Source organism: Neofelis nebulosa, chromosome 3 (genome assembly GCF_028018385.1).
Source record: "Neofelis nebulosa isolate mNeoNeb1 chromosome 3, mNeoNeb1.pri, whole genome shotgun sequence".
NCBI classification, from domain to species: domain Eukaryota; kingdom Metazoa; phylum Chordata; class Mammalia; order Carnivora; family Felidae; genus Neofelis; species Neofelis nebulosa.
Window position 1 is genome coordinate 186,087,235 of NC_080784.1, and position 27,740 is coordinate 186,114,974.

General features: G+C 43.1%; 1 protein-coding gene across 2 annotated transcripts in view; it reads right to left on the reverse strand.

Moving 5' to 3' along the window:
* The window catches only part of RBPJ (recombination signal binding protein for immunoglobulin kappa J region), a 221,373-nt gene that overhangs the window by 125,573 nt on the left and 68,060 nt on the right, over positions 1–27,740 (reverse strand). The window lies entirely within an intron of this gene.

Consider the following 27,740-nt stretch of genomic DNA (forward strand, 5'->3'; position numbering starts at 1 on the left):
TCATCAATTGAGGTGCTTTCTTAGCAGTTCTACACGGGAAGAATCTGGGGGCACCTGGATGGCTCAGTCGGTTAAGCGTCCAACTTCGGCTCAGGTCATGATCTCGTGGTTCTTGAATTCGAGGCCCACATTGGTCTCTCTGCTGTTAGAACAGAGTCTGCTTCAGATCCTCTGTCCCCTCCTCTCCCTCTGCCCCCCTGCTTGTGCTCTCTCTCTCTCTCAAAAGTAAATAAACAGTCAAAAAAATAAGTGGGAAGAATCTGTTTCTTAATTATGGGTATAAGTACTGCAGGAGTGAATTGATTTACTGTGGTTGTACAATTAAATAATTCCTCTCATTTCACCCTTGGGGCACCTCAACAGCATCACGATCTGAATGTGAACCCAGCAGAAGGGCTCAGACTGTGGAGGCAGTGACTCCCTTAGGAGGCTCCTTTTGTTCCTTCAAACATCCTTGGATTATATGATTATGGGATGAGCAGGAACCACGTGGCTGAACATCCACAACCATCACCCCTCCTCCAATCTCCAAATCGGCCCTGTGATTGATCCTTTGATGTACCATGGCCAAAAGTGATGGGAGGGGCTGCTAGCAGACTGGCTTTTTTCAAAGAACCAACCCTGAGAACTGGGTGTAGTCAGGGCAAGCACGCCTTGGGGATCCCTACACATTCTTTTACCTCTTTGCGGCTGTCAGCATTTCCCTCTCACACCCACCTCATCAATGGTTTCTGGTCCTGAAGCCATCACCTCACAGCCACTCACTGCTTTCCAAAAAAGACAAGGACTAGCCAGATGAAGCAACCCACACTGTGCGAGAGAGAGAAGCCCTCCTCTTCCCCATGTGAAGGTGCACGCACACACACGCTCACACCCTTTCTTCCTGGATGGCAGCCATGCTTGTCATTTCACCCAACAAAGTCATTCTGCTGGAGGAGATGTAGGCATAATAGAAGAAGAGAAAAATGGTCTTGTCATTTCCCTATTCAAATGTTTTCAATTATTTACAGCATTTCATCCCACAGCCCAAAGCTAGTCAGTCCAGAGGAAATGTCTAGAAGGGATCATTCCTAGGAAGAGCAAAACCTAGTGAACAGGGTGACACTCACCCAGATGCTCAATGGTTCTTCCTTGATACTTCTCTCTCCATCATCAACCCTATCCAGTCCATTGGCAAGTCTCATTATTCTCAAACTATACCCCACATCTAATCATTTTTGCCCTCCCCCCATGAGATCCTAGTCCAGGGCACCACGGATTCTCTCTAGGTTCCTGAATTACCTTCCTACTTTCTTCTACTTTTACTCTCCGCCCCTCCCCTCCCCCCCCCCCCCCCCCCCCGTCCATTCTCCATGGGATATCCTGGTATGATCTCTTAAAAATGTAAATCAAATCATGTGACTCAAATTTAAAACTTCTCATATACATGTCTATTATTTTTTTGTGATTCTTCAAGCGTTTTGCTATCACACTTAGCACTGAAAATCCTTTAACAAGAAAGCTGTGTGCTGTTTTATAGGAAACAAACTGCAAGCTGAGGGCACCACCTTCCAGATGCAAGAGAAAAGGTGGGCGGTGATAGGTGTCAGAGGAAGGAAAGCTAGAGGGCCCTGGGGGCCTGTAGTTGAGGAAGGAAAAAGGCTACTGAGAGCTGACCTGGGCCGGAGCAGGAGCCTGGGCTGAGTAGTGGAAGGACCCCTCCAGGGTATGGCTCCTGCCAACCTCTCCATCCTCTTCTCTTACCCGCTCTTCCCCCCTCACCCCCTCCCCTTGTCCTGTGCTCCGACTGCCAGGATGCGTATTTGCCACTCATTTTCTCTGCGTTGAAGAATGGTCTTCACCACCCTTTCTTCCTGATGAATATTTATTCAGTTGCCAGACAATTCCCCAGACTAATGTCCCCCACGATGAGCTGATTTCTTAATTTTTTCCCCTTGCTCTGAAGGTTGTAAAATTGCTAAACCTGTTCTTTTCCTCCAAATGACAACTTTGTCTTTCCATAGTTTTCCAATGTCTGAAGTTTTCTGTGTGCCATGAAAATGACATTTATAATTCTATTTGATATTTAAAAAAAAAAAAAAAGGTGACACTGGACAACGTCCTGTTACTAGGAGGGGCAAATGACCTCACCTGCTACACACAACCCATGGACCTGAAGAGAACGTAAATACACAGTGGTTCTGACAGGTAGCTGTCCTACCTTGTCTGCCTCCTTCTCTGGACTCTGGATTATTGCACAGAGAGTCACCCTCTTTTGTCTCTGCTCTTTCCATGCACACTGATTTTTGTCTCTCTGTAACCCTTCTCACACAGGTATTATAGTAATAGAGATCATTAACAGAAAGCAGAGCTCGTAAGTGAATAAATACTCACTGGCTCAGGGCACATAAACTGTGTTCACAAAGAATGTTTTTAATTTTTTTTTTTCTTTTTTTTTTTTTTTTTTTTAAATTTTTTTTTTCAACGTTTTTTATTTATTTTTGGGACAGAGAGAGACAGAGCATGAACGGGGGAGGGGCAGAGAGAGAGAGAGACACAGAATCGGAAACAGGCTCCAGGCTCCGAGCCATCAGCCCAGATCCTGACGCGGGGCTCGAACTCAGGACCGCGAGATCGTGACCTGGCTGAAGTCGGACGCTTAACCGACTGCGCCACCCAGGCGCCCCAGTTTTTAATTTTTTTTAAATGCAGGATTATTTACTTTGTTATCTGTCTACTTCCTTAAAGGAAGACTGACTGGTTTAAAACAGAAGTTAAGGGCTATTCTGGAAGAAGGATCCCCATTAATAAACAGAAGCATTTAGACGTAGTATAATATCTAAATAAAAGCACAATAAGGCATCCACTTTTCGGGGAACATTGAGGGTGGTTTTGTTTTTTGTTTTTTGTTTTTATTTTAGCTAACTGGACAAATCTTGAAAGAACTGGAGTATTTAAAGAAAGCACATTATAGGGGCGCCTGGGTGGCTCAGTCAGTTAAGCGTCCGACTTCAGCTCAGGTCACGATCTCGCGGTCCGTGAGTTCGAGCCCCGCGTCGGGCTCTGGGCTGATGGCTCGGAGCCTGGCGCCTGCTTCCGATTCTGTGTCTCCCTCTCTCTCTGCCCCTCCCCCGTTCATGCTCTGTCTCTGTCTCAAAAATAAATAAATGTTAAAAAAAAAAAAATAAAATAAAAAAAGAAAGCACCTTATTACTGGAGCTAAACTTGAGTACTTTTATGGCAAGATTGGACAGCTGCTTGCACCTGCCCTAACTTTTTTTTCAGGCTAAAGTTATCTATTCCAGGATCCTATGTCATGCAGTATAAAGCTTTGGTTTCAATCAGTCGCTAACCCAGGACCTTGGATATATTTGAAATTCCTTTGGGGGGAAAAAATTGGCCAAGGCTTTTGACCGCACTGTTTCTCACACCCAGGCCAGAGTGGGCTGGCTCTCCATGGAGACAAGAATGCATATTGGAATCTCACCCTTAAAGCCACAGAATCAGAGCATTCTGGTCCAAAAAGGGTCTTTAGAGTTCATATGGTTCTTCCTTGCTCGTTTTACATTTTTCTATAATGTTATACTAGAATTCCTTGCTTCCACATAGCAAATATACCAAACTCTTAATTTAACTGACAATATAGAACATTTGTATTATTGGTGGCTGATAGAGGAGGTCAAGACAAAAAAATAAGATTCAGCAGTTTATTCAAGGACACTCACTTACAATTCGTGATACTAAGAGAGATAGTCCAGCAGACAGATTCATCCTCTGTTCCTGTATATTCTCCAACTTCCATCCCTTAATTTGGTAAAGAAATGAGAGGAGGTTTGCCTGGCCTGCATTTTCCTCAGTCTCTGCCTCAAATATATTCATAAAAGTTAAAGGGGAGGTATGACCGGGGCACCTGGGGGGCTCAGTCGGTTGAGCACCGGACTTCGGCTCAGGTCACGATCTCATGCTTCCTGACTTTGAGCCAAACACGGGGCTCGCTGCTGTCAGCCCGTCAGCAAAGAGCCGGCTTGGGATCCTCTGTCCCCCTCTCTCTGCCCCGCCCCCCACTTGCACTCTCCCCCAAATAAATAAATAGTTAAAGGTGAGGTATGACCTCTGTTTATATACGGGGTTAGTGTGAGAATATCTTTTGCACAAACAAGATTGAAGACACTGACCACAATGTCAAATGGCATTATCTTTACACAGATCCACGTGATACATTCCTTCTCGAATTTAGCTGCAGGCAATGATAACGTGTATGCTGGCTCTCGCCAGAAAGTAAAACCTCTGCAGCAGATTATGTTTCTCTTTTCACCTTTGCTGCCAGAAAAATATGAACCAAACTTATTGCCAAGGGTAATCTGATAAGCTCTGGTGCCTAGAACTATTCACTCCTCTGCTTTCTTCAATATTTTGTTTGTAAACGGCCTCGCGTCATTGGAGAAGCATGTCCGTTGACAATACAAATTTAAATGGAAGAAAATGAGTAAAAACAATTGGCAGGTAATAAGGAACGGTGAAACTTGCCAATGACACTTGTCTGTGCAAAGACCTTCCTGCCCACGTTCCCGTTTTTTAGGGGAGTGAAGACGTCTCGTGTTTTGTATCAGAAAACCTGAGCTTAATTCCCAGCTGTACAACTTCCTCACCGAATAACCTTACAAAAGTTACCTAAGCCTCTATTTCCTCATTTCTAAATGGGGATATTAAAGCTGTTGATACACTGGCTTGTTGTGACAACCAAATGACAAAACAAGGAGAGATGCTTTCTCAATAGTGAGTCACTCCAGAAATGCTCGTTGTTATAACTTCCGTACTCTGCCTGACAGTGCTGACCCTCCCGAACCAATCCATGTTTGCAGGAGTTTGAGAATAAGTTCACAAATTCACAAATAAATTTAGAAATTCTTTGACACTCCCCTTTTTAGGGGGTGGAGCCTCCTTTCTCTCCCCTGGGGGGGGGGGGTTTGTATTTAGTAACTTGTTTCTAGCAAAGAGAATGCGGCAGAAGGTAACAGTATATAGTCGACTTGTGAGACGGGGTCATTAAAAGCATTGTGGCTTCCTCTTTGCTCTCACTCTTAGATCGCTCATTATGGCCCAAGGCAACTGCCGTGTCATGACACTCGAGCAGCCTTACAGGGAGCTCCATGTGGTGAGCAAAACTGAAGTCTCTTGCCAAGTGAGCGGTTATCGTGGAAGCAGAACTTTTGGCCCCGGTCAAGTTTCCAGAAGACTGCACCAACCCCCCCACCCCCACCCCCACCCCCCCCCTGCCAACTTCTTACCTACAGACTCCTAAAAGACCCCAAACTAGAACCACCTGGCTAAGGCACCCCGGAATTCCTGACCCTCAGAAACTCTGTAAAAGAAGACGTGTGTATTCTCGCTTAACACCCTTAAACTTGGCCTACATTTGGGCGTGGGGTGTGGTAATGTATCACACAGCAAAACTAACAGATAAAACGTCTGTAGATACTTACCCATCCTCTTGGAGGACACGACTGAGGACCAGTAACAGACGTTACTCTTCTCAGATGTTATTAAAGGTAAGTCAAGTGCGACAATATGTTAGACTGGTTGCATTGGAAATCACCCCAGTATCATGTGGTGCAATACCTTCATTTTACAAAGGGGAAAATTGAGGAACAGGGAGAGAAGTTCAAGGACATTTAAATGAATGGCAAACTTAGGGCTAGACCCTTTCCTGGTCTTCTTCCATTTGATATCATCTTTCTTTTCTTTCTTTAATGATCTAAAAGCTCCTTTATTTTTAAGCACAGATTCAAGAATAATGGAATGGTTCAAAATTGATACTCACTTCCTTTCTACCATACCATGCCCCTTTTTCCCTTTGCTTTTTCACCTGAAAAATGCCAACCAGTATTTAGTTTATGACATCATTTTATGATGGAAAGGGTGCCCCTCAGATAAGGAAATTGCCCCAAAGAAATAAATATTGATGTGAGCACCTGCTGTTTGTAAGATACTGTACAGGATCAAAGAAGATTAACAAAATCCAAATTCAGGTCCTTAAGTTTCTCACAGTCTGGTGGGGACAGAAGGTTCTAAGCACAGTCAGAACGATGAATTCTGGGATATTGCAGGACAGAAAGATCACATGTGAGAAAAGATATTAGGCCAAGAACCCACAGTACAAGTTCAATAATCCTCCCCAAGTAAGGTCTAAAGTCAGTCTTCAAAATTAATTTGGTAGCATGAAAAAAATATTAGAGATTTTTTAGACTAAACTCTTCAATGCATCTTAGTGGGCAATTTTATCCATCTAATCAATGAGCTGCTCTAAAACATCAAGTGCTGTGCTAGGCTCTGGGCATACACATAATTTATATTCAGACAGGGATGGTTCAAGAATTACTATGTAAGGCGCGCCTGGGTGGCTCAGTAGGTTAAGCGTCCGACTTCCGCTCAGGTCATGATCTCGCGGTTCGTGAGTTCAAGCCCCACGTCGGGCTCTGTGCTGACAGCTCAGAGCCTCGAGTCTGTTTCCGATTCTGTGTCTCCCTCTCTCTCTCTGACCCTCCCCCGTTCATGCTCTGTCTCGCTCTGTCTCAAAAATAAATAAACGTTTAAAAAAAAAAAAGAATTACTATGTAAAACAGAATTAAGGAGGCAGCAATCTGTTTGGAAAATGGTGCTGGGGACTCGTCTGGAGTCTGCATTTGTTAACATGCCATCTTTACACAGGGGTTTCAGATGGGATTTGAACTTGATGGCCATCATGACCTTGGAGCCCCTACTATACATACACTCTTGATGACCATCTTGTCTTTGGCACCCTCTCCTTTCTCTCACATTCTCTTTTCAGACCGCGGGGAGCACCAGGTTGTAATCTTTATTTGCTAAAATTTCAAGGCAGAGAAATCTCGCAGAAGACTCTGTGAAATGACGGTGGGGGAGTTGCCAGTGTTAATGTAGATATAGCTGTTCCCATACTGGGGGTGGGTGACACGGAGTGGGGTTGGGATGATAAATGTTTGTGGTTGTTTTAAGTTGCTAAGCTCTTTTATGCGGCACTAGGGAACTGAAAGCAGGCGGCAGGTTATTCCAGATCACCAGCCCCTGGCTGCCAGTTTGGTAGTAGTAGAGGTATGGGGACTTAGAATAGTTTTCTGGGGATGGGGCTGCTGTGCAGAAATGCTTTTCCAGAATCTGAGCATTTAACCTGTTCCAGGGATGGAGGTCATAAAACAGGCTTTCTCATCCCAAACAAAAGAGGAAAAAATAGAGTTGATCTCGACCAGAAAAACATGCTTTGGGGCACTCTCAACTTGGTAATGTCACTTTCTGACCAAATAACTATTAGTCAGTTGCAAAACCAAAATTTATTGGGGCGCCTGGGTGGCGCAGTCGGTTAAGCGTCCGACTTCAGCCAGGTCGCGATCTCGCGGTCCGTGAGTTCGAGCCCCGTGTCGGGCTCTGGGCTGATGGCTCGGAGCCTGGAGCCTGCTTCGGATTCTGTGTCTCCCTCTCTCTCTGCCCCTCCCCCATTCATGCTCTGTCTCTCTCTGTCCCAAAAATAAAAAAAAAAATAAAAGCGTTGAAAAAAAAAAAAAGAAAAAAACAAACAAACAAAATTTATTTCTACTAAGTAGGAAGTTGTGGGCTGAAGAAGCTTAACTACAGTAAGGGATAAATAAGTGAAGGGCAACCTTTCAAAATCCAGCAACACAACTGTTAAGGAAATGCATTCGAGCTTGCTCTGGTGAATGATGTGAGGTCAATAATCTTATCATTTATAGTCTTCTTTGGTCTTCACCCCTCATCTCTCACTTCTGGATTTTGCAGGTAGCATAACATGTCATCATAAAATAAGTACTATTAAAAAGAACTTCCCAGTTTGAGAGGTGCTTTCAATAATCATAACCTGAATTCATCCCGTAATTTGGATATATTGATTAATTTAGATATTGAAAGAAAATGGAGACTGGTGGGTTAGATCAACACCCAATATCATTTACCTTTCACTACGTTTTCTGGATGCCTTACCAAACCACAAAAATCACCATATTAAAAAGTTTATTTAAATGCATTCAGTAGGACAGAAGAAAAATCAGTAGCTTCTGATCCCTTTTGCTTTAGAAAACCTTATAACATATCTTTAATTTAAGAATAGGATTCCAGGCTTAAAAATAAAAGAGCAATATTTTCTTGATCCCAACCAAATAGTTCCTTGAATTAAATATTAAATTATTGTGAAATATATCAAGTTCGTTTGATGTCATAATTTCACTTCTTAGATGCTTATTTGAATATGAAATGTATCGCTCCGCTCTCTCTTGTCCCAGTTTATTTTGTTTTTGTTTCTTCTTTCAGATGATTTTGTTCCACGTTCTCATATGTAATACTAAACTGGAAATTAAATTAGGGCACAATCTCGTAGTAGGTGGGGATTTTAACATGGTGTTGGAAGCTTATCCCAGAAGAAAGAAATGTATCCAACATGGATATGTTCCTCTTCAAGGGTTTATTTCTCTCAGGCACCTGATGGTACTGTCCATAGCAAAATTCCTTTTTAGATGATTCATAGGCAAGATTTATATTAGCAAAACGAAAAGGAGGATTAAGGATGGAGGCAATTATTTACATTTTGTGGAATCCCTTGAAAATTTAATGAAACTGTGACCCTTTCCCCTAGATAAACATATACACATAAAGTTTGCATGAAAATTTGTCGAGGGAGGTCCTCTCTGATCTAGAGAATTTGGAAAGGATGAAGCATTTTGTTTGAAAGAGTTCTATAAGTCAAATAGAAAGGGAGGATTAAATGAGAACAAAAGGGTTTTTAAAAATAACTTTATAAGATCAAGACTAAGAACTGTTAAATTGGCATAACTCTTTTGCACAGACATGAAGGAATCAGAATTGTGGTGTCTATGATTATTTACACGTAACCAGTGGAAGATGGGGCGGTACCGTATTGGATAACGCTTTCTGATTTCCCTGTTCTGAAGATAAATATACATCTTGCTTCAGTTATTTTTTCACTGGCTGCTAAAAGCAACCCACAGAATATAAATCTTTTTCAAACACTAAATATTTTATAATTATAATAATAAACAAGTCAGAGAGAATTTTAAGATGATGTAGTAAAGTGGTTTCCAACATTTTTTCTTTAAGCAATGGGACTCTCAATAGAATCCTAAAATATAACAGATTACAATGGCATTTTCAGCATAAATTGTTTTTATATGTTAAAATGAAAACAACTCCTTATTATAATGTCATTCTAAGAGGCTGTTTTTGCTCAACACAAACATTTAGAAATAGGGCCTAATATAAAAGAGTTATACACCCATCTTCCATTGTATTTCTGTATTTTGTTTTGGTTACCCAATAAATATTAAGAAGATTCTGATGCGGATATAAATGTAGCTGCAAACTAACAATTTTTAAGTAGTCACCTTTCAATCTCAGGGTATTCTTCAAATAGATAAAGATGGGAGGAAATGCTTTATTCAAAGTTTATGTAAGAACTTGAGAGCACCTGAAAAATCTCCTATTTACAAAAATTTAGCATATGACTCATCTGAATGTCCATTGGCTTTTTAAAAATTTTTATTGTGATAAAATTTATTTAACATAAAACTTACCATTTTAATCATTAAGTGTACAACCCAGTGGCATTAAGTACATTCACAAGGTTGTACAATCATTACCACTATTTCTAGAACTTTCTCATTATAGCAAACCATTTGCTTTTTTTTTTTTTTTTAGTGTTTTATTTATTCTGGAGAGAGAGACAGACAGAGCACAAGCAGGGGAGGGGCAGAGAGAGAGGGAGACACAGAATCCGGAGCGGGCTCCAGGCTCTGAGCTGTCTGCACAAAACCTGATGGGGGATGCTGGAACCCATGAACCATGAGATCGTGACCTGAGCCGAAGTCGGACGCTTAAGCGACTGAGCCACCTCAGGCGCCCCTCTCTGGTTCACTTTTCAAATTAATTTATGCCACTGCCCTCCTTTAGGAAGATTCACATTAGAAAGCATTATCAGGTGAATTATCAACTGGCTAATCCCCATCATTAATAAGAAATAGCTGCTTGCAGAGTATTGGAACCTCATCCCTCCCCTGGCCACCCCAGCTGTGTATGACAGTTCATCCAGAGCAGGGCTCCCCAGGAAGACTCCACCCTGACTGTGCGTTCTACCTGGAGCCAATGAAGCAGTGTGCCAGGCCTCTGGCACATGCTTTGTCCCGCATTAATCTAACCATTTGCTTTCAATTGCCAACTTTAAAACAGTAAAAAAATAAAATTTGAATCAAATGTTTGTAAAGCTCCTAACGCCCCTTTCTAGAACAGCTTAAAAAGCGTGGGGCACCCAGTGATCCGAGGCACAGAGAATGAAGGGACAAAGACAAGTTTCACCGTCCACGGGTAGGCCGGGGAGGGAAGGGGGCTCTCTCCTGGCCACCAAACAGTGCTGCTTTTTCTATCGCGCCATCCGGAGTCGCAACGTCTCTTTATGATTCTAGTCTTGAAAAGGCAATTTCAGTGCCACTCACCAAAATCCTTTCTCCTCTGTATACTGAAAATAAGAAGTTCAAATGTGGCGTGCGAAAACCTGCTATCTCCCTGGGAGGTTTTACTGAAATTCATAGCTGCTTGTCTAGTCTGGTCTTAGAATCATCCTAAATTGAAAGCAAGTCTAAGCGACTACAGGAATTGGTATAAACATCTTCTTCTGTAAGTGGCCCCTCTATGTTTATAGCTAGGCTCAGATCACCACCCTACCTTCTGTGCAGTCAGGTTTAATTTAGTGATATTCATTAAGAACTTCTAGGAATGACAGACATTTACACAAACAGTTAAAATTTATTGAGTACCTACTATGTGCCAGGCAATTTTACACCTATTGAAAAATTCATGTCAGCATTCCAGATTGCCTACATATTTATTTGATCTTTAAAATTGTCCTCTGAATTGGTTTTGATGTCTTTCTGGTTCCCTAATGGGTTAATGAGTTCAATAAAGCCTTTAGCGTATGTTCATTTTATATTTGTATGAGAGTCATGATTTTACCTTTTTGAAAATTCTATTTTAGTACCTTATCTTTAGAAGACAACTTGAAGAAGAATAGGAAGCATGTGTGATAAAGTGAACAGAAAACAAAGGCAGACAATAGAAGGTAAAGGGGTAGTCGGTGAAGAGCTCCTGACTAGAATGTCAAAGCCTTGGCATTCTCAACAGACACACGAAAAGATGCTCCACATCACTCGTCATCAGGGAAATGCAAGTCAAAAACCACAACGAGATATCACCTCGCACCTGTCAGAATGGCACAGATCAAGAACGCAAGAAAAACGAGTGTTGGTGAGAATGTGGAGAGAAACAACGCTTGTGCACTGTTGGCGGGAAAGAAAACTGGTGTAGCCGCTGTGGAAGACAGTGTTGGGGTTCCTCAAAAAATTGGAAATAGAACTACCATCTGACCCAGTGATTGTACCGCTGGGTATTTACCCAAAGAATACCGAAATGCTAATTAGAAGGGATATATGCACCCCTATGTTTATTGCGGGATTATTCACAATGGCCAAGATATGGAAGCAGTCCAAATATCTGTCAACAGATGAACAGATAAAGAATGTGTGGTATGTATTTAACTCATTACTCCACTAGGGAACCAGAAAGATGTCGAAACCAAATCAGAGGACAATTTGAAGATCAAAAAAATATGTAGGCAATCTGGAATGCTGAAATGAATTTATCAAGACATGTAAAATTGTCTGGCACACAGTAGGTACTCAATATATGACATTATATATATATCATATATATACATATATATGGGAATATTGCTCAGCCATCAAAAAGAATGAAATCTTGCCATTTGCAACAACACGGACAGATCTAGAGAGTGTAATGCTACGTGAAATAAGAAAGAGAAAGACAAAAACTCTATTACTTCACTCCCATGCGGAATTTAAGAAACAAAACAAATGAGCAAGGGAGGAACAAAAAAAAAGGAGACAAACCAAAGGACAAACTCTTAACTTTGTTAAGAGAACAAACAGGTGGTTACCAGAGAGGAGGTGGGTGAGGGGCTGGTGGAATAGGCGACGGGGACAAGGAGTAAATACGCTTATCTTATCTTGATGAACCCGAGTAATGAGTAATATATGGCATTGTCAAATCACTATATTGTATAGTGAAACTAACACAGCACTGTGTTAACTGCCCTGGAATTTAAAAAAAAAAAAAAAAAATGCAGGCCAAACAAAATCCCTTGGGATTCTCAATCACAATACTGTACCCAGGGCATAGCACATAGTAGGCGCTCAATAAATATTCAGCAAAGGAACTAGCTTGGAAAACAAGATATACACAGATACTAGGAAAAAGAACACGAAGCTATCATCCACAAAAAAAGCCCTCGTAAATATGACATGGATGTTGAATCCAATTTTTAAAAGCATGACGGAAACCTATGGGGAAAAGTAATACATTTAAAAACACTAATTGTGCCAGCAAAATTCTTCCTCTGTGCTTTTGGGGCTGGAGAAGGTCGGGAGGGCATTTCTCTCAGGGAAAAATGTGAGCTCACATGTACAAACAAAGCCTCTCCCTTCTGCTAACATTTGCCATGTTTTCTTCTATCACTGCTACCCTAGACAGTTTAAATCCTGCAAAAGAGATAAATGGGCCCCCTCCAGCCCTGGAAGCCTATGTGTCCTTCATACCATGCTCCCCACTAAACCAGATTTTCCATGGCGCTGCCCTGGCTCTCTTGGGCACCTACCGCTCAGCCAGGCTGGCCCTTACCTACACAAGGGCCCTCTCAAGGGCCTTAAGGGCCACACATTGGAGACCCCAGACCCCACAGTCCTCAGGCTTGCAGTCTAGTCCTGGACCCAAGAAAAGGCAAGACTGGACTGATGGTTCAGGGAGCGGAACAGAGATCATCCTATATCGTAAGCTAAAGAATTCCATAAATATTGGCTTTTTCATGAATGCTGGTGTTACAGAGAGGGATCAGAGCCTCATTTTCACAAGTTTGGCTTTTTTTCCTCATAGAAAACTATGCGGCCCAATGATTCTGGGACAGCAAAGACAGACTACTATCTAGCCAAAAGGAAAAAAAAAATTGAAACTAATTTTACAGGTTTAAGAAGGAAGATATGATTTGACTCTGCCCTTGCCGTAAGGGAAAGAGAGAGGCTTCCTTTGTTAAATAGCCTTTCTCCAAAGATACAGGGACACTAAACCTAACACTTTGCTTGTTTATTGGAAGTTTTTCTTGGTACAGTATACGCTCAATGAAACTTCAAACAATCAAAGCCACTACTTTCGGCCTGAAGTCTTGGTGACGCAAAGACTTGCTTTCTCTCCCATTTAAGTGACTCTTAAGTGTTTCACATACAGCATCTAAGCAGCAAACCCACGGAAACAGTGAGGTGGCCAACAGACAGCATTCCGGTGTATTAACAAGGCCCGCACAAGCCTGGAGCCCAAGGTGACTTGAGATTTTCCATAGATTGCATTTTAATAGACTTCTCTCACTGTGTCATTTCAGGGACGCGATTCCCCCAGAATATTCCGCACGCATCCTCAGCTGCGGCCAGCCCCGGCCAAGCAAGAACCCTCAGCCCCCAGCCCTCATCTAGCGTGCTGAAACTGCTAATGCTCTGTTTAGCCACCTGAAAGAAAGCGTTTTAAATCCGAAGCTTCTCAAAGATTTTTTACCTTTGCGATAGCTTCAGAGTCAGCCTGTCACTCTTAATATCTCTATGGAGCAATAAAAACGGTGCAGTTTAGGGAGGGGGTGACAATTATGATATGTCAGGACACCGCCTGCCTGAGTGGTTTTTCTCCAGACCATTGGCTTCACAAGTTGCTTAACCATAGAGTGAGTCACGCAGCCTTCCTGGGTTTAATTTCTTCTTCTAGAGTTATGAACGCTTGTTCTCTTGCTACCGCACCTGGCTGCCTGGAGAAGTAATGGAGTGTGGATGCTAGGTCCCACTTTTTCATTTTCTTTATAGGGAACAGGTGCCCCCAGAGATTCAGAGACTTGCCTGAACTTACACAGCCAGTGAGTGGCCCAGCTGGGATCTGAATCCGGATCTTAGGCGTTTTAACTGAATCCGCTTAGAATGCCGACTTCCCAAGCTTTGTCCCAGACAGAAGTCAGGGAACCAACAGCAGCAGAGCGGAAAGAACGCACCTAGAGAGTCAGACGTCCACGAGGCTATCTGCCACTTTCTCTCGGCACGGCCTTGGGTAAGCATATGACCTTGCCTATGACCTTGCTATGCTCCATTTCTTCATTTATGAGACATCAACAATGACATCTAACTCACTAGTCTATCGTAAGCATGAAGTGACCAACACCTCATCACTTAAATGTCTTTCTCCATGTCTTCTATTTTATTTAATCTTTTTAGAAAGAGATCAAGTGGAGAAGAGGGGCGGGGGGGGGGGAGAGAGAGAGAGAGAGAGAGAGAGAGAGAGAGAATCTTAAGCAGGTTCCATGCTCAGTGTGGAGCCTGATTCAGGGCTCAATCCCACCACCCTGGGATCATGACCTGAGCTGAAATCAAGAGTCGGAAGGATGTTCAACCGACTGAGGCACGCAGGTGGCCTCTCCATGCCTTCTCTTCTCTTCTCTTCCTTCCAGCCCTGGTACTTTAGAAAGAGTCTTTTTGATCAACACCTATCCCTTCCCATATCTTCTTTTTGGTTTTGTAAATTTCTCAAATTCACCCGTCATTCAGCAAATACTCGTTGAGCACCTACTCTACACCGGGCCTTGTTCTAGAGGCCAGGGTGTCGTGGTGAGCACAATAGCCCATGTTCCTGAGCCTTGCGGTTTCTGTTCTAAGAGGCCAAGTGTGTGGCAGGTGGCAGAACATAAGAAATGGAGAAGCATGTTGTGATGCATGTACCAGCGTGTTAGACGTTCCAAGCATCATGGAAGAAAAGAAAGCAGAGAAAACGGTAGCATAGGATCCATCAGGGTAGACACTATGTCTGCGGTCTGGGGTCTGTATCTTCTTCTCTCTGAGAAAGTAACATCCGAGCAAAGACCCATAGGTGGCAAAGGAGTGAACCAATAACACACTCTCTTTCCCCAAACTAGAGGTGATACACACAGCGCCAGGAGAAGCAAGCACGGACCCAAACAGGTTCCCAGGAAGGTGTCCACGGAGATGCCTTAGTCTTGCTTGCGTGCAATTTTCAAGAAGAGAGAAGGGCCAAAGCACGAAGTTCTGAGACAGTGGCTGCAGGGGGCACGGGGGAAGGCTGTGGTCACCACGGATGACAACTTCCCCTCTTTGACGAGGGGACAGAGGCAGTTGTGTGAACAGCTCATTGGTCCAGTTCCCCTAGGCTTTTCTGAAGGTGGCTGTGCGGCTTGGGGCAAAAAAATGGTTAAAAGGCTGGTTCTTCCCGGGGCTTGTAATATATGCCCTCCTTCTCTGGGATTCCAGAACGGCTTTGGAAATCTACACCCTTCTCCGCCGCTGGCTTCTTTTCAGCCAGCTAGAGCTGGAAAGGCCCTCATCCTCGCTGCCTGCCAAGGCCAGGAGGCCCCCTGGGCGGCATCCCACCCTCCCAGAGGTGGCCAGCCAGCCGGCTTTGGAAAACAGGGCGCTCAGAAAAAAAGTCACTTGAATTTTACAAAGTGGTAACTGCTGTGGGGCTTCATGTAATTAAACCTAAATGCCATTTTCCTCCTGCAGCTCTCCGGTGAGGTAACAGTTCTCTTTAATGTTAACTCAGGAAGTTTTACCCAAGAAAAGGGAGGTGGGGGGGGGGGGGGTGCTGTTTGCCAAATCAGGAAATGTGAATTAACTGACAAGGAGCTGAGAAAATAAGACGGGCAACGAGGAGAAGGGAAGTGAGAGAGAGAGTTGAAACTTGGGAAATACAGGCCACTTTTCCCAGCAAGTCAATACCGCTGGTCCGACCTTCCTTTTATTGTGAGTTGCTTTCGAAAACTCAGAGGGGAGAAAAAAAAAAAAAAATCCCCAAACTTACTGCCACCTTCATGGAAGGAAAAGCTAAGGTATTAGCAGGGATTGCAGCGTCTCCAGGGTAAACATTCACCTTGGGCATGGAGACTCTTGCTCGGGGAGCACACATCAGACTCCCCGCTTCTCACCCCTAACCTGCCCACAGCTTTAGCCGCAATGTATGCTTTTAAACAATGAATACATTATGTACATCAAATAAGACTTGCCTCCGCCACCACCCCCCACCCCCAGCCCTCCCCTGGTTATTAAGACCTACCTCTTGGTTTCAAACATGGTTGGCACACCCTCAGGACAGAAGGAAGGAAGCCCTGTTTTTAAGCAGGTGTTAGGAACCAAGAAGAATGAATCACTCCAGAAAAAATGAAGGCAAAATGCAGGTTCGTCCGTCACCAAAATCTGCAGTGACTTTTCGAAAATATAATTAACCTTTTCATTTTCTCCTTTCCTTCAAATACCTGTCGTCGTTGTTGCTATTTGTTAATCTAGAAACAGGAGCCAAAGGTCTGAAATACGAGGAACTTTGTCCAAAGAGTTTTTGCCCTAAAACGGCTTTCTCTCTCCCTCTCCCCACCCACCTCCTTTCTAGACTCAGTCTTGGTCGGAGCTGCCCTAATGCCTCCTAAAATGCCTAGGAGACATTTTAAAGGACCAGGTAAGCGACCCCAGGCACCGGCCCCGCAGAGATCTGGAATCCCCCGCAGGCAAGTGTGAACAAGTGCACATGGGTATGTAGGTGCATGTGAGTGACATCAGAGCTTACGTGTTGGAGGTTCCTGGGTCTCTCCAAATGGACAAACCACTTTCCCCCAGAAGGCTGGGTCTCTGATGAAAACCGCTCTGCATTGTTTGGACCTGCGTGGTGTGCAAGGGGATGAAGGGCACTACAGCGCTTTTCAAACCCTAGTACGTGAGATGCTTATAGAGAAAAATCTCTGAGGTCCCACCCCTGGGAGATTCTGAGTCCAGATTCCTTCTTGTTTCCATGGAATCTTTCTGGTAACTTTTTAGTGAGCGTGTGGCTTCCTTCTGAGGTTCTGGATCCTTCTTAAGGATAAACGCTAGCTGCCTCAAGCTAATCTGGGGTGCCAGTTTGAGTCCTCTCTTCTGCTCCTTCAGGCACTCCTGGCCTCCTTTGCCCCCTTCACTCTTCGGCAGATTCTCTTGCTTCCACCTACCCGTCACCTCCTCCAGAAGTCGTTTCACGAGCTTCCACTGGAGTTTAAGGTGCCGGGGTTATCAAGATGAATTAAGACGTAGTCCCTGCCCTGGAGAAGCTGAATTCTGCTTGCGGAGACAGACACATTGAACAGATCATTTCCACAGAAAGAGCCAGGAGTTAAAATAGCTCTTGAGTTGGGAGGCTCGGAGGGAAGGGTATTTGAGAAAGCTCTTTCAGCAATGCCAAGTGCTATGGTTTTCCAGTTAGCTGGAATGGGGGCGCGGTGGCAGAGCCTGCTGAGAGCACCCTGGCTCCTCCCACCAAACGAAAGCACACGGATCTGTCAATTGCCAAGTTAAGACACCAGGAGAACAGCCGGAGACGCTGAATATCAGAGAAAAAGAACAAAACTGATTCAAAGTGATAACGATGGAATTGCCACAGCGTCCAAGATGCCCAGGATTGAACACACGTTTATCAAGTTGGTACATGAAATCTGTTCGAAGCAGATTTTCTGAATTTAGACTCTTTGCTTTCCGCATTTGCATGCGAAGGGCACTGGCTGGGGGACGAAGGCGAGGAACCGGGAGGCGGACACTCCCCTCCCCTCCCCCCAACCCCCTCAGCTGCCCCTCCCTCTCTCTTCCTCCTCTACCCTTCAGCCTTGCCTGACCTTGGACAAGACAGACACTCGAGGTTTTTGGTTTCCAGCTCATAAAATAGGCATAATAAATACCTTTGCTTTCAGCTCCTTGACAATGATTGTAAGAAGATTGAGCCACTAATACCTGGCAAAGTCACCTGAGCCCACTGAAGGAGCAAAGAGCGTGTGTGTCTTTGGTGACGAGAAGGGAGAAACAGGAGACCCACGTTTGGTTCCCCGTACTCCTTGCTGGCTAATTAGGAAACCGATTCATTAAGGCTCAGGCCCCCAGCAAAAGCCCAAAGCGTGAGAGACCAAAGAGAATGACGTCATTTCCTCTGTATCTTCCCTAAGGGCATCCTGGTATTGGAGAGAATGACTCAGGCGACAGAAACGAGGCAAAAAACAGCCCAACTTCCAATACTGATTATTTTGGATCAGAACCTTACAGAGAAGAGGATACCTTTTTGGGAAAATAAAGGAGTGAGGCAGGCAAAGAACGTGGTTTTCTGACGGGACTGAAAATAAAGCGGGGTAGGAAGTTGACGCTAAGTCAAAGCATGTGTTCTTTCCCGCCTTCTCTCCATATAAACATCAAAGCAGCTTACGGACTATTCAACTAAGTTTTCGGAAATTGAGATTCGGTGAAATTCTTGGAAGAGAGGCATTGGTCCAGAAGCTTGCACTTACTTTTTTTTTTTTTTTAATATACATTTGTTATTATTATGAGAATGTCAGATGAAACCGGGCAGATAAATGAAGTCAGAGGATCTTTTTTATGCTGACTTCTGCAAGTAGCTGTTATTCTTATCTTAAAATTGTAAAGTTTCCTGCCCTGTGAATGCCTCATTAAACTCATTCATTTGCCTATGGCAATAACACGCACTTAGAAATCTATTGTTCTTGCTCAGGTGATGATAGAATGCTACATTTACATATGAATACAAGTGCCTTTTTTTTTTTTTTTTTTTTTTTTTTTTTTTTTTTGGTTAGTCTATTACACTCCGAGAAACCCAGGAATGATCCTTGGGCAGTGTCTTTGGCAAATTCCTAAATTGGGAGTCTGTTATTGTGGCAACTGCATTTACACCAGGATGCCGGACCCTAGACAAGCCTTGTCCCAGCTCCAAGTCCCACCCCCTCCTGATTCCAGGACTCTGGAGCACACACAGGCAAATCTGACCTGAAAGAAATCAGATCCTCTTATATTTTACAGCTTGCATTTAGAGATCCGTCAACCTCGGTGAGCCCCAGGAAAAACAAGTAAAGTAAATGTTGGGCTTCTGGGTAAACCCCCTCCCCCCCCCCCCCCCCCCCCCCCGCTGTATCTTGAAATCAGGAGATGAGACAACTCACTGACGATTTGTGTTGTCAGAAAATGCGGGTCTAAGGCTATTTGGGTTTTAAAAATTAATGTTACGGAAGAGATGAAAAGCATCTCTTTGGAATTTTTGCAAAATGATGATTAAGAGGTTCAGATTATGGAAAGACATTTGGAAAACTTTTCTGATAATTAACATTTCTACCTTTAGCGCAGTTTTACCTGGTATTTCTACCACTGAAGCTTTCTTCGTCTTTTTTTAAAATCTTTTTAATGTTTATTTTTGAGCGAGAGAGAGAGAGAGCAAGGGCATAAGCGGGGGAAAGGCAGAGAGAGAAGTGGGACAGAGGATCCAGAGCAGGCTCTGTGCTGATGGCAGTGAGCCTGATGTGGGGCTTGAACTCACGAACCATGAGATCATGACCTGAGCTGAAATCGGAAGCTCAACCGACTGAGTCACCCGGGTGCCCCTCTACCACTGAAGCTTTCTTAACAGAGGTCACCAGTGATGCCTGACCTTTTTGGAAATTGAACATGATGGCTCACAGCTCTCCTTCTACTGAATGTCATTTACCCATCCATCCATCCATCCATCCGTCCATGCATCCATCCTCTATTTCCGGGATATACACTATGTGCTGAGCAATGTGTGAAGTGCTGGGAGCATTACAGGGAATAAGATGTGGCAGGATAGTCTGCTGAGGGAGAAGGACTTGATAACTTGAGGCAAACCATAAAATACCTGCTACAGTGGGCAGAGGGCCATAGGAGCACAGGAAAATGGCACTAACAGCATCTTGGCGGCTAAGGGGCATCCTCAATGAAGTGACAAACTCACAGACAATGAGCAGTTAGCAGAGAAGGGCACGGGGGGTGGGTAGTGTCGGTGTTTTAGTGTGGCTATGATGGGCAGGGAGAAAGAGTTTCTGCGAGAGTAGGCGTCAACGCGTGCACATGTGATAGGAGGGAATGTGGAAAGAGCAGTAATGAGAAGTAAGGCTGAAAAGATGAAGGGAATTACACAAGATAAAGCGTTGAAAAGGCAATGCAGGGCTGTTGAGGAATTTTAAAGGAGAGGAAATGGCAGGAGCAAATGCACAGTTTAGAGAGATTCAATATGGAGGACAGACACTATGGAGGGAGCAAGGAGGACAGTCAGTCAAGAGATGACTGCAGTGCTCCAGGCTGGACAAGCTAGAGACCTAGATTAATAAGAATGTACTGATTAATTCCACACATATTTACCGAGGCATATTGGGACCAGATTGTGGACAGCAATGCATCTATCTCCACAGAGTTTAAAATCTGGTGAAGGAAACAGACATAATAATGTAATTGTACAAATAAATGTAGAATAACAACTGTGGTAAAGTGCTCTTGTGGCAGACACTGCTTTCCTCCCAAATGTGTTGTTTGCTTCTTTGTCCAGGTGGACCGATAAACTACATTTTTCAGCTTCCCTTGCAGTTGGGTGTGGTCATGTGACTGAAGTCTAGCAGCGATGTGTAAGTCGAGTATGGTGACATCTAAGGAGAAGTGATAGGGAGTGGTAGAGAAGTAAAGCAAGGGGAGCCTTGTTCTCCAAATGTATGGAGAAGCGTTGCATTGACCACCTGAACCCTAGTCCAGGAGTGTTATGTGGGCAGGAATTAGCTCCTGATGGCCGAGTTGTTACATACTTGGGTCTATTGGTTACACCAGCGTGGCATGGCATAAATCAATATATATTGTAAAAGAGAAGCACAGAGGACAATGCAAGAGCATAGTTGGGGCACCTGACATAATCTGGGGGAGGAAAGACAGGAAGATTTTTATAGTGGAGCTGTGAGGATAAATCAGGGTCAACTGAGATTGATGGAAGTAGACGGTTCAAGAAATGCACAACACATAGACTCCGTAAGACCAGAGAAATGGATGTGTAAAAGGAGAAATTAAAGATAATATCCCAGATTCTGCTTTGGGAAACCTGATAGGTGACAATGCTGGTGTAAGAGCATACACGAAGAAGGACAGGATTTGGCGGGGAGAGGAGATCAGTTTTGGACGGGTGAAATTCTTGGTGTCTGAGGACCACTCCAGAGACATCCAGACTGTCGGAATTGTCCTGAAGCTCTGTAGAGAGGGATTATAGAGGCCGAGTTTGGGGAGTCTTCTCCCTCTGAATAATAATTGGAACAAAGGAAATAGAGCAAACAAGATGGTGTAATGTCAGAAAAGCAGAGAGTCAGAAATGGACTCCCAAGGAACACTGACACTAAGGAAGAATCTAGGAAGAAGAGTCTTCAAAGAAAATCAAGGAGTTACCAGAGTGGCAAGAGAAGACTGGGTGAGAAAGGTACCCTAAAAACTCAGGGAAAAGATGTTACACGTCGTATTGTTATTTTCTAATTTAAATAAAATTAGAGCCAATCTTTCTCTGACACTTTTGCGTAATAGGAATCAAATTTAGGACGGTCAGAAAACATTGCTAGATTAGACAGTCATTTGCAAGTTCTGGTTTCAAATGGTTGAACTGTTCTCACATAATGTCATGACAAAGAACGTTACCTCAGGTGTTAGAAGTTTTGCCTCTGATTATCCAAATTGCACAGAATTTTGGACTCAAAGCATCACATACCCGGTCACATTCCAGGTTTTGGTAGAGCGTTTGATATTGCAGGGTGCTATTTGGTTCTACGTCATCATTAGACTAAAGCAGAGGTGGAAATGACTTTAAAAGTGTAGTAAAATATTCCATGGTAACAAGAAAAGTATTATCTGGACTCTGAAGTTCCTTTCATTGTGGTTTTATTTTTTCCCTTTGGTGTTGCAAATTTGTCAAACACGGATTTTGTTTGGAATAATTTTAACAACCAAAAAAGGACTAACCACTTCCCTCTCTTCTTCCCCTTTATCCTCTTTTTACTTTTCTCAGTTCTCTTACCTTGGACCAAAGGATAGAACCTTCCTCATTTCTTCTCTACTTCCCAAAGCCCAAATTAGCTCTTCTGGTTGACATAAAGCATTTTCTTAAGGAGATTATACACATGCTCTTATGCCTTTTTCTTCTGCCCTTAACTTTCGCCTCCCTTTTAAAAAGAATCTCCTCTTTCCTGCTTATCCATTCATCTCAGCCCTCCACTGACGCATCTCCTCCTTTGCTGTCTCTTCTTATTCTTCCTCTTCTTCTACCTCGAAGTAGTTTCTTTCTTTGTGTTTGCACTTTAGCATCGGGCCACCATGAGCCAGTGCAATATTTTCCTCAGTTCCCAAGTGGTGTGTTTTAATTTCCTCATCTATAAAGTGGGCACAATTATGCCTTTTCTCATGCTTCCCCCTCCTCTATTTTTTTTTTCATACCTTTTATGTGCCAGATACTGTTTTAAGTGGCTTAGGGGATAAGACATTGGTCATTTTCTCTGCCCTCAAGGAGTTTACCATAAACAAGTAAAATTTATGGTTTCCTAAAAGCAATTATAGCAAGAAGTATCATGCATGAACAGCATAGGCAATGAACCATGGTAAGTTCAGAGGAAAAAGGGATCCAGGTGGATTTAGAAAAACAAAATGGCTTCATGGAAAAGGGGAAGAGCCTTCAGCAGAGCTGTGAAGGATTTGTGTTTTATAGTTAGTCAGGGCCTTGGGGAAGTACAAAGGAGTTAATGAGCGGCATGTCAATGAAGAACATTTCAAAAATACAAAATGGTCTGCAATCTCAAGGTACTATTATTTTCATCTCCTTGTAAGTCAACAGCATCAATAAAACAACCTCAGGAACCTCTAATGTTTGGCCATTTTGAAATGTCAGATTTATCAGAGCTCTGGGTTACAAAAGAACAGATAACGGCTGCTTTTTTTGTATCCTGAATCAACCAAACTGTTTAACTATAGATTCAATAGGTGAGGAGCTGATGTTCAAGAGCATTAAAAAAGTGTATGAGGTTCAGTGCTAAGCACACCACGGCCAAAAAATGGAATTCTAGCCAAAGTCTACAATAAGAGAATAATTGACAATGACCCTTTGTTTTTGGTTTACCCTTAAATTTAATACTTTTTTTTTTTTTTTTTAGCAAGAGCTTTTATTCTGATTAGCACTCTTAAGTACATAAAAGAGGATTTGTGTTTGTACCAGATAAGTTGTACATAGAACCTGCCATGCCCAATGTTCCCTTCCAAACATGTAGGTCCATGCTTTGTTCCGTATGATCCTGCTACTTCGGCTGCAACCAGAGGACCCAGTGGTGTATCCCTTACTGGGGAGGTGGGTGATGGGTAGCCACCTACAGACTTTGAGATGACTTAATGTAAGTGTTCTGCATGACGGGAACATCATCTACTTCATGAACCAATGGGTCTACTCATGGTCCCAATCAGACCTCCTCTTTCTCATAGAGTTCGATTGTAGTTCTGATAGAAAGAAAAAAACCCCACAGGTGATAAATAGAGGCAGAAGAAGAGAGATCCAGAGCAGAGGCAGGAGAGAATGGTAGGAGAGGACAATAGAGAAGAGTCCACTGATAGGGAGCAGATCATGAGACAAGAAACCAGCCAAGAAGTCAAGTCATCGCTATGGTAGACAACTAGAATTGCTCTTGGCTGACTAGAGCTACTATTGCAACCTGAAGAAAAATGAATACTTCTTCATGGGCCCTGGCTGTGGAGCCACTGAGACCATTTCCTGTGCTTCCCAGTTCTCTGTGTATTATTAACAACACATTTCCCCACTAACGGACATAACATGCGCGTATCTTGGTTCCATGTCACGAGCAGAAAGAATCTAGCTCACATAGTAATTTATGGATTATGTTTTTATACCAGGTCACCATGTATAGAAGACACACTTTCATAAGCCATGGCCTGAAATCTGTTGAAGTTTAAGAGTTGTTGATATGATAATAAAATCCTGGATTGTTCACGTTACGCGGGTCGTAGATGGCCTTCTCTTCTTTTTGGTTTCTCTATCTTTAAATGTCTCTACTGCCAGCTAATATTGAGAAGATGGGTGAATGCAGGGAGAGAGAGCTCAACTTAGCTACTTATTATTTCTTCTAACAGTTTGGTAATGAGAAAGTAAAAACTAATGAGTAGGTGGGAAAGCATAGAGAAGCAGCATATACATCGGTTTAAGGGTAATGCACTTGAGTCTGAACTTGAGCAAGATCCAATGTCTTTATGACTTAGTTTCTTTAGGTGTAAACAGGAGTAATAATATTATTTTATAGGACCGTTTTGAGGAACAAATGATTTATTGATACAAAACTCTTAGAAAAGCACTTGGCACATATATAAGGGTTAATGATAGTAATTATTATCTACCCCATTGGACTAGTGGTAGGTTAAATAGGATCATGCAAGTAACACATCCAGTACACTACCTAACACATAAACTCAACAAATATTACCAATATTACCAATTACTATAAACGACAGCATAACAATGAATATTCAAATTCCTCAAGTGGCTTCTCAGTTGATAGACTGAGCATTTTATATTCTGACCTACCATGTTCCAGGTTGGCACTTACGATTGAAAGTTGCAAGTAACAACGGGGTCTCACAAAAGCAGCATGGCGTGGTGATGAGGAAATCGTGGAGGCACCAAGCAGGGGATCAGAGGTTTGGTTTTGAAGGCACTAATGGGCCCCGTGACCTTACCTAGTCATTTGATCTCTTTGAGTCTCAATGTCTTCATTTGTTAAGTAAAGGCCACAGTGTTCTGCAAGCTCCTAAATGCGGTGAGTCTCAGCTTTCACATGGCTTTAAATTTTAAAAGCTTGGTTTGCAGATATGCATTGACAAGCAAATTAAAAATCTACCCTTGCAGCTGATATTGACTTCAGTTCTTCTAGAAATGGGAAGAATTTCCTCTCTAATTTCCTGAGGCCATTTTTCACAGGATCTGAATTAAGGAAGGATGTACATTCTAGCATGTAGTGTTGCTATTTAATCATTATTATGTTGGGTTTTTTTTAAATGTATATTTCTAGAACATTATAAACTAAATGGCTAAAAGTTAAGCATGACAAGGGTAGTAACTAATTAAGTATGGACTGGAGAAAGCAATTTAAAAATTATCTCTGGCTGTGCCTAAAATATGATATCACTGTTGCCTATTGTCTTTTTTTTTTAAGTTGATTTATTTATTTTGAGAGAAGAGAGGGCATGCGAGTGGGGAGGGGCAGAGAGCGAGGGAAACGGAATCCCAAGCAGGCTCTGTGCTGTCAGTGCGGAGGCTCATGCAGGGCTCGATCTCACAAACCCTGAGATCATGACCTGAGCTGAAACCAAGAGTTGGACACCTAACCAAAGAGCCACCCAGGCACCCCTGGCCTCTATTACCTCCACCGACTTTATCATATTAAGAAATTCTATACAATTGTTATCAATCTTGTCAGTTGCACCCTGATTTCTCCAGAAACATCAGACTAGTTAAAATTTGTGCAGCCTTTTTTTTTTTTTTTTTTTTTTGTTTTTCCTTTCCAGAAACCAGGGAGTCTTCTATTTCATTTTTATTTCCAAAGGCAGGGTGGGGCTGTGGCTTGGCAGTGGAGGGTGTGGTTCTGATGGGGCTGGCTAGGCAGAAAAAATAAACACTACAATGTGTGGTTGTGATGACAATTCAGTGTCTGCAGACCATACATCCCTGAGAACTCTGTGTTTATGCGTAAAATATCTCCAACTGACTTAGGACTATTTATGAATCCAGGGGATACTGCTGAGAGAGAGAGAGAGAGAGAGAGAGAGAGAGAGAGAAGGAAGGAAAGGCAACAACCAAGCCATGACTAGAACTCAGGCGATTCCTGAACTTGGGTTTTCATTCATTCATTTATTCATCCACGCGATGTTGTTGAAAGACTTCTGTGTGTAAGGGTCATGTTAGGCACTGAGTGACAAGGCAGTCCTGCAGCTTAATTTCTAGGGGGACAGATGCTACAGCATAAGGTAATTACCAATAAGTGGTAGGGATGAAATCAGAGTACTGAGTGCTTGAAAGAAAATAAAACAAGATCGGACCTGGGGTGATAGCATGTGTGGGGAAGGAAGGCTTCTCTCAGGAGTCAGCTGAGTCACATGAAGGAAGTAACCACGGGAAGATTATAAAACAGCATTCTAGGCAGAGGACATGGCAAGCACGAAGACCCTAATGTGGGAACGTAATTAGGAGTATTTGAAGAAAGAAAAGGTGGGATGTTTGCAGCACAGTGAGCCAGGGGGACAGTGGCGTCCTGAGAGAGGGGAGAGGGAGTCATGGGCCAGATCAGGGAGGGCTGTGTGCACCAGTCAGAACTGGATCTGACTCTACGTGCGGTCGAAACCGTTGGAGAGTGGTAAGCAGGCGGTGAGTGACATAATTTGAATTACGGTTCAGACGGGCCATTCTGACATATTGCACGGAGAATGGCCCGGAAGGGGCCAGAGCAGAGGCCAGGAAACCAGCGAGGATGCTACTGCCCCTGGGTAGGTGCAGGATAATGTGGACCACATGGTTCTAGTAGAGGTGGGAAGTAGACAGACTCTGGGGCTAAGGGAAGACACCATTAGGCATGTCTCCAGCCTTATTACTTAACATTTTTATTACTAATAAGGGCAAAGATGGAATTTGCAAGTAAAGCAAAATTCCAAAACCTTTCAATAGGATTGTCATCATTTTTCACAAATGAAAATAATTAAAAAAATATTATTTTTTAAATTAAAATTATTTTTAATTTATTTTGGAGAGAGAGAGAGAGAGAGAGAGAGAGAATGCAATTGGAAGAGGAACAGAGAGAGAAGACACAAAATCCGAAGCAGGCTCCAAGCTCTGAGCCGTCAGCACAGAGCCCGACACGGGGTTCAAACCCACGAACCATGAGGTCATGACCTGAGCTGAAGTCAGATGCCTGATCAACAGAGCCACCCGGGCGTCACTCACTCGTGTTGTTTTAGGCCATGTACCTGTTTAAACTATGATTACTATTTGTAAATTCAGAGGGACCAGAATCTCTACCCTTCTTATGCTCCCATTGTGGAACAAAACTAATCGCAAGAAAGCCAACAGATGCGAGGGTTTTCATAAAATACAAAAATAAGCTTCCAGTTTATGATCTGAACTCAGTGTAGATTTAGCTCAATTTCATGTGCACCTTATACATTTACATCCACATAGACATGCATGTTTCGGTCATTACAGTCATGACCAGGGAACCAGGGGCAAATCCACAAAATATACTGTATGAAAGTGGATTGGCAGGCTTTAAGAAATAGTTCTACCATTGAGGGTTGAAATATCTGCCTTGTTGGGGCGCCTGGGTGGCGCAGTCGGTTAAGCGTCCGACTTCAGCCAGGTCACGATCTCGCGGTCCGTGAGTTCGAGCCCCGCGTCAGGCTCTGGGCTGATGGCTCGGAGCCTGGAGCCTGTTTCCGATTCTGTGTCTCCCTCTCTCTCTGCCCCTCCCCCGTTCATGCTCTGCCTCTCTCTGTCCCAAAAATAAATAAAAAAAAAAATTAAAAAAAAAAAAGAAATATCTGCCTTGCAAAATTGAACTAACCAGGAAAAGTTGATAAAAATGCACTTAATGAGATTTTAATCTTAGAGTTTTTGCTTTGTATTTTTGCATCCTATAATAGCATTAGTAAATACTACTTTGATTATATGTGTAATATTTGGTTACCCAGCTT